The sequence below is a fragment of the Vombatus ursinus genome, unplaced genomic scaffold, assembly GCF_900497805.2.
Source record: "Vombatus ursinus unplaced genomic scaffold, bare-nosed wombat genome assembly UNPS02014785.1, whole genome shotgun sequence".
In the NCBI taxonomy this organism is placed as follows: Eukaryota; Metazoa; Chordata; class Mammalia; order Diprotodontia; family Vombatidae; genus Vombatus; species Vombatus ursinus.
Genome location: NW_020954563.1, coordinates 7,484,166 through 7,491,072, shown reverse-complemented (window position 1 = coordinate 7,491,072; position 6,907 = coordinate 7,484,166). Strand labels below are relative to the sequence as shown.

General features: G+C 42.4%; 1 pseudogene; it reads right to left on the bottom strand.

Annotated features, from left to right (window-relative positions):
- Positions 1-962: 962 nt before the first annotated feature.
- Positions 963-6,907, bottom strand: part of LOC114046668 — a 22,281-nt pseudogene continuing 16,336 nt past the window's right edge.

Genomic DNA, 6,907 nt, shown 5'->3' with positions numbered 1-6,907 from the left:
CAACCCAGGAAATAGGCTGGGGGAACCAGGTGAGATCAAGGCCAAAAACAAAAGACCAGAAACCCCAAATAAATAAATAAATGAATGCAGGTTGGGAGGGAAAGAAGAGCTGGCTGTGCAGAGCAGCCACAGCATCAGACTATGGGGTCTTGGCCAATCAGCAATTTCATAACTCCCATGAATTGGAAATTGGTCATTACTGGGGGCTACAGTCAACATTCCCAAAGCAGTGGGGCTCCCTCACCAGAGGTAGACTTAGGGGAAGGGGAAAGCCCAGCCAGCAGCACCTACAGAGAAGGTACACATTTCACTTTGGAAGGGCAAGCCCACAGGGGCTACTTGGGTTCTTGCTAAGGCCTGTGAAACTTCCTTCTGTCAGAATCCCAAGGGAGCCAAATCCTTCTTGAAGGCTCTTCAGCCAAGGGCAGCTGCCTCTGACTCCTATTCCTCACCTGGCCATAGAATCTCATCCTGATCACACTCTGTAAGAGAGCAGACGCTTCTTCGGAGAATGCCGAACCAACATCCCCTGCACTCACATGAGAAACAGGTCAGTTTTAAGAGCTGATGACTTTCTTCCCTAAAACAAGACTAATTTTGTTACCCTTATTCTTGAGAATCAAAAAGGCCTCCATTTCCCTCCCTGTATGGAAGAATCATCTCCCAATGTGACGGCTGCATCAGCGAGAAGCTGTGTGTAGCCCTCCAACACTCCCATGCACTCTCCACCTGACCTCTGCCCTCCAGAGCCTGTGGCCTGAGAAACATCATGGCAGAGCTTCCTGTGAGTCACTGACCTTCCTAAGTGGATGTTTGCCTCCTGAGAATCTGGTGCTGACAGCTCTGCCCACCAGGGAAGCAGAGGACAATGTTCTATAGGTGCCAGGAAGCTACTGTCCCTCTTGTGGCTTCCCCCCAGGTAGGCGCTGCCTGCTGGACAGTGCGGGAGAACTTCCCTGAGTTCAGCAGCAGGTGCAAGATGAGGAGGCCATGGACTTGGGAGGAATAAGGTCCAGATTTTCATCATCCGGTACTTCAACCAAGTGATAGCCATCTTGCAACAGTTGCCGGTTCAGATCCTGATTCCCCTGCTCTGCAGAGGAGTACCCTGATGAGTATCTGGATTCCAGTTCTCCATCACTGTCTGAATTGAGAGACACCAGGTTCTCATCTGCACTTTGGTTGAGGGCAGCATAACCCTTGTTAAACTTCACTGACCTTTTCCCTGAAGAGTTGGGATGATATGAAGAGGCTCCTATCACGCCTTCCTCCACAGGACAGCCTTTGCCAGATTCTGGTGCTTCTGCAACTTGGCCTGGATGGAAAGCATTCGGATCATGATGTATGGTCCCCTTTTCTCTACTGCCTCTGGAGCCCGGTATACCCTCTTGTAGGCACTCACCACTGCACTGCTGGGGGTCTGGGTGGGCCAGGGCCACAAGGCCTGGGCAGACTCCCCACAGGGATCACCAATTAGCTTTTAAAAAGGGATTTATCTATATCTGTATCTATCTATTTATCTGTCGGAGAATGCCAAACCTACATCCATTGCACTCAGATGAGAAGTGGGTCAATTTCAAGAGCTGATGACTTTCCTCCCTAAAACAAGACAAATTTTGTTATCCTTATTCTTGAGAATCACAAATTCCCTCCCTGTATAGAAGAGTCTTCTCCCAATGTCCCAATCTATCTATCTATTGAAAAAATATAGTAGCACCCAGATTACAAAACATCCCCCCAAACTTGGGCATACTCTCCTCCCTACTTGGTTCCTGAACAGAGTAGTTATAAGCATTTTCACTACTGAGTTCACTTCAGGTGCATCATAAGTGAGGGATAAGTTGTTTCCTTGCTTGTAAGGCATGATTTCTCAGCTCCCGGGTCATTTCATTGCTGGCCTGGATAAAGCAGGTCATTCTTCAGAGCTGACTCCTTCTTGGGTTTATCTATTGGACCTTTCTGATGGCTCTTCTGATCTTACAAACCTCACAAAGTTGTGGCCTGCGCAATTCCATCTCTGATGCTCATTTACCTAATATCAGGGAAGGAGAAACACAAGAGGGGCAGAAGAAATAGCAGCATTATGTATTCAAAGCCTCATGGAGGCCAAGGTGGAAAGAAGAGGTGGCCACACTACCTCCTTTCCCACCTAGAGTTTTATGGCAGTTCTTACTGGTCATTGGGAAAGAGAGATCAGATTTCCAGGAGGGAGCCTGTATATTCCCAGTCTTGGTTCAGTAGCCAGTTAAAAGGCTTGTCTTTATCACTGTCACCCAGCACCTATGAATGCTATGAATCAGAAGCTTTACATGTCATCTTCATTCCAGAAGCAGGTTCAAGTTGACTGGCAGCAAGTAGAACCCCTTTTGCACACTCTGAGGGCTTGGACTCTATTGGTTGGTCCCTCTTCTCTTACCTTTGTTTTTTTCTTTGTTCAGTTCTGTCTGACTCTTGGTGACCCCTTTTGGGTTTTCTTGGCAAAGATATGGGAGTGGTTTGCCATTTCCTTCTCCAGTTCATTTTACAGATGAGGAAACTGAGACAAATGGAGTTAAGTGACTTGTCCAGGGTCACACAGCTAGTAAATGTTTGGAGGCTAGATTTGAATTTGGGAAGATGAGTCTTTCTGACTCCTGACCCAGCACTCTATCCACAGTGCTACCTAACTACCCCATTCTCTTACCTTATTCCATAATAATATTCCATATTTGCTTAATTATTCCCCAGTCTATACGCACTTACTTCATTTTTTGTTCTTTGTTATCTCCAATATTGCTGCAGTGAATATTTTGTTGTATATAGAACCTTTTTGTCCTTAACCTCCTTGGAGAGGCAGGTAGGTGGATAGAGATGCTAGACCTGAAGTCAGGAAGAACTGAGTTCAAGTATCATCTTGGATTCTTACTAGCTGTGTGATACTGGGCAAGTCTGTTTGCCTCAGTTTCCTTAGCTGTAAAGTGGATCATAATAGTATCATGAAGATTAAATGAGATAATATTTTAAAAGCAGTTAGTACAGTGTTTGGCACTAAGTGTAGGCACTTAATAAATGCTGGTTTCTTTCTTTCCTTCTTTCTTTGGAGTACGTACCCACCAGTGGGATCTTCGGGGCTAAAAGTTCCTTTGTTTCTTTTTTGTAGGCAACAAATAGACTTCCTTTTAAATTCTGTTATTTTATTAGGTTGAAAATACAATCCTTTTTTGCCTAAGGGTATGGAAACTTAATGGGGGGGGTGGAAAGGGAATCTCACTGAGGCAGAAATCTATGTAATTGTGTAAAGCTACTCTCCTGAGGTCTTTTTTTTTTCCTTTTAATCCTTTGTTTCCCTCATTAACAATCCTCCACTCTTCCTCTTCCTTTCCCTTCTCTCTGGTCATTTCCTGTTTGCTGGAGACTGGCAGAATCCATCTAAACTAAGAATCCCCTGGAGTCAGTTGATAAGTGATAAGAAGTGATTAACTTGCTCGCCTCTAAGGACCAGCAGGCATTTAGCCCTATTGTAGCTGTCTGTAGATTAGAGACTTGGGCAAATTTTGTCTTGAGTTTATTTTGAAGAAATGTTTTCATTCAGATGGAAAGCTTGGACATGCCAGTCCTTTCTGTGCCTCTTTTCCTTCTCTATTTACCCTTCCAAGGGGAAAACCTAAGACTTCCTCTTTTCCTTCCCCCTCCCCAAATGCAAAGTACCGAGTGTACTATTTTTTTGTCCATCAGTCAACAAGCATTTATTAAACGCTTATTATGTTCCAGCTTCATTAAAGAGTTCCTTTTCATATAGCAACATCATCTCTGCTATTGGAACTTTTCTCTGACTGCTCAATACTCTCAAAGGTAGGTAGTATCACGTAGAAAACAGCTTTGGTAGGATGATGACTTGATCTTCATGTTGTCACTGTCACTTAAATGCATATCACCCGCAGGACCTGCCTAAGGAAACAAATAATGAAGTGCAGATTTTCTTTAGGCTTTTTCAGGAGTTCAGCTCTGCTTTCTCCTCAGTAACTGCCCTTCCTGGTTCCTCTTCTTTTTCATCATGTATTATCTTCTTCTTCATCATTTATCATCCTCATCACCCATCATCTTCTTCACCCTTCTTTTTTTCCTTCTTCTTCTCCTCCTTCATCTACATCCTCTTCCTCCTCACTATCATTATTAGTCAAATCACATCATTCACATTTCTATAGGACTTGAAGGTTTCCATCACTCACAGTAACCAGAAAGAGTGGTAGCGTAGATATGACTACCTCCTTTATACAGAGGAAAAAATTGGTGTGTGTGTGTGTGTGTAATGACTTGTACATCAGTGAATGGATGAAAAGGTATTTAGTGCTTATTATATGCCAAATACTCTGCCAAGTGTCGGAGCATAGATTCTAACTGCCATTCATATTGGGTGAGACAATGCGTATAGGAGAGTGGGACATGGAGGGGTGTTCTGGTTTGGAAAATAAGGGGATGGTTAATGAAGTCAAAGGGAAGTAGATGCACCAATTCTAGTAGCTAAGGCAATATTGATTTGATTATGGTTTCAGAATTGGAAAATCTTGGTTCAGGGGAGGGGGGAAAGAAGCTGGCAAGACAGTGTGGAAAGTAGGAGTGGGGACACTGAAATGAAACATGGTTGGAACAGTCAGACTGATATGGGGGGACATACTGTATCACAGAGGAAATTACAGAAACAGAAGGGTTGTCTTTCAGGGTTGGTCTTTAGTAAAGTATAGGATGAAGTGGGGACAAGGCATCAAGAAGATGGAATGTGCATAAAATGAAGTATGACTGGAGCAGTCAGCCTGATATAATTACCCATCTAGTGTCATGACTGGGATTTGAAACCAGGAATTTCAGAATTCAGTGAATTCTTTCCATTACACCATGCACCCTCCCTGATATGTCATCCACTAACTGTTAGCTTCAGAATCTAACTGCACTGAGTGACTTACTGAAGTAGTTAGGCAATCAGTAAATTAGAGATTAGCTGCTTGCCTTTGAAGGGCTGGGAAGCAATGAGCTCTAAGATACTTGTCTACAGGGTAGAGGAAAAAGCTATTTCAGTGCTATGGCAAGGAGCAGAGTAGGCTTCTTAGATGGTCAGAGCTGGAAAGCACCCTAGAGACTGTTTCGTTCGATCCTTTTATTGTACAGATGAGGAAATTGAGGGCCAGAGAAGTTAATCTGACTAGATGGCAGATTCCTTGGGGCCAGGGATGTATCTGCTTCAAAGCTACATACAGGACAGGACATTACACAAAATAGGAATTCAGTATATACTTAGCGAATGAGTGAGTCAGTGAGTGAATATTAAGTGACTTTCCCACACCTCAAAAGATTTCTTTCAAATCCCTGTGTGACACTGAGCTAGGAGTCAGCAGGTCTTGGTTCTCTGCTTGGCTTTGCTGTTAGCTCATTATGTGACCTTGAACTAGTCACTTGATATCTTGATGATTAAGAAGTGCTACTATTACAAAGAGATGCCCAGAGTCCCAGTTGGCAACCCACTGAATTTTGAACTATCATTGATAACAGAACAATTCCTGTACCACACAGCAATTTGGACATTACTTTTGAGATGAGATCACCATTGTATCTGTTATTGGTGATAGAGTCACAGGTGAGAAAATGAAATACCTTTCTTGGTGCTCTTCCTGCTCATCAAAACTCTGACTACAGGGCTGCTTTCTGCCATGGCTCTTGGGAAAACAAAATGAATAGATCAGTTCCTGGATTTATGAGTTGCTTTGCTCTAACTTTGTCCTCAAGTAAAAATCTCTTTGCCCTATCATCACAGCTTTAAAAATATTGACTTTCACCACATACACTTGGCAAGGTGGAAACTCACCATTCCTCTTGTGTCATTAGCAGAGATCTAGGAGAGTGAGTCATACCACCCTTGTGGTCTTGCTTTGTTACATATCTCTGTAAAGGATGGATAAAGGAAACCTACAGGAATCTTTCCCACTGTACCCCTAGATGGAATGTCTTTCCTTTTGAAACTTCTGTTTTTGCTGGTTGTAAGGTGAAAGGGAGGGGAGCAGGAAGAGAGAGAGAAAATAGATAATCCAAAATGGGAGAGGAAAGAAAGTTTCTTTTTTTCCTTGAGACAAGAGTACTTGTGACACTCCATTAACAGAAAGTGACATCTTCCTCCATTTAGGAGAAATCAACAGAATACTCAAATTGACCATTCATAGAGGATTGTAGAAAGAACTTGTCATTTTCCATCCCATCGCTGCTTTATGTGCAAACAGGGAGACACATTTCAGCTCAAAAAAATTCTTTCTAACAACTAGGGCTATTCAAAAAAATAGAAGAGATGGTAGTGAATTCCCTATAACTGAAGGTGTTCAAGCAGAGTTTGAACTAGTAACTGGTTTTCAGCAATGTTGTAAAAATGATTCATGAGTCATATAGGGTTTGGACTGGACAGTCTCTGTGATTTCTTTCAACCTTGTGATTCTATAATTTTGTGAGTCTATAAAATATAATGTTCTTTGAGTTCCACTAGAAAAAAAAATCAGTCACTCCTTAAATGTGTTAATTTGTTCATTTGTGATATACATCATAGTCCATGAGCTATATAATCACTAGATAATATGTCATAATATTTATTGATCATACTTACCCACCGTCAACTTCTGATTATCTGAATGTAGATCATCCATGCCCCTTATACCTTAGCATACTCTGAGCTGCCACAAAGAGCTGCCTCCTGCGTGAACTTGAATGCTTTAGTAAAGAAATGGTTAAAGTCACCTAGTAACAACAAAGCAAGTCTTTCTATGCCCATAGACTTCTATCATATCACTGAGCATCCTTGTATCTCCTTTTTTGTAAGATGGACATGATAATTCCAGCTACATCGCTGCATGAGCCTTTAAAATTACATAGAAACATGACTTGATTATGGGGC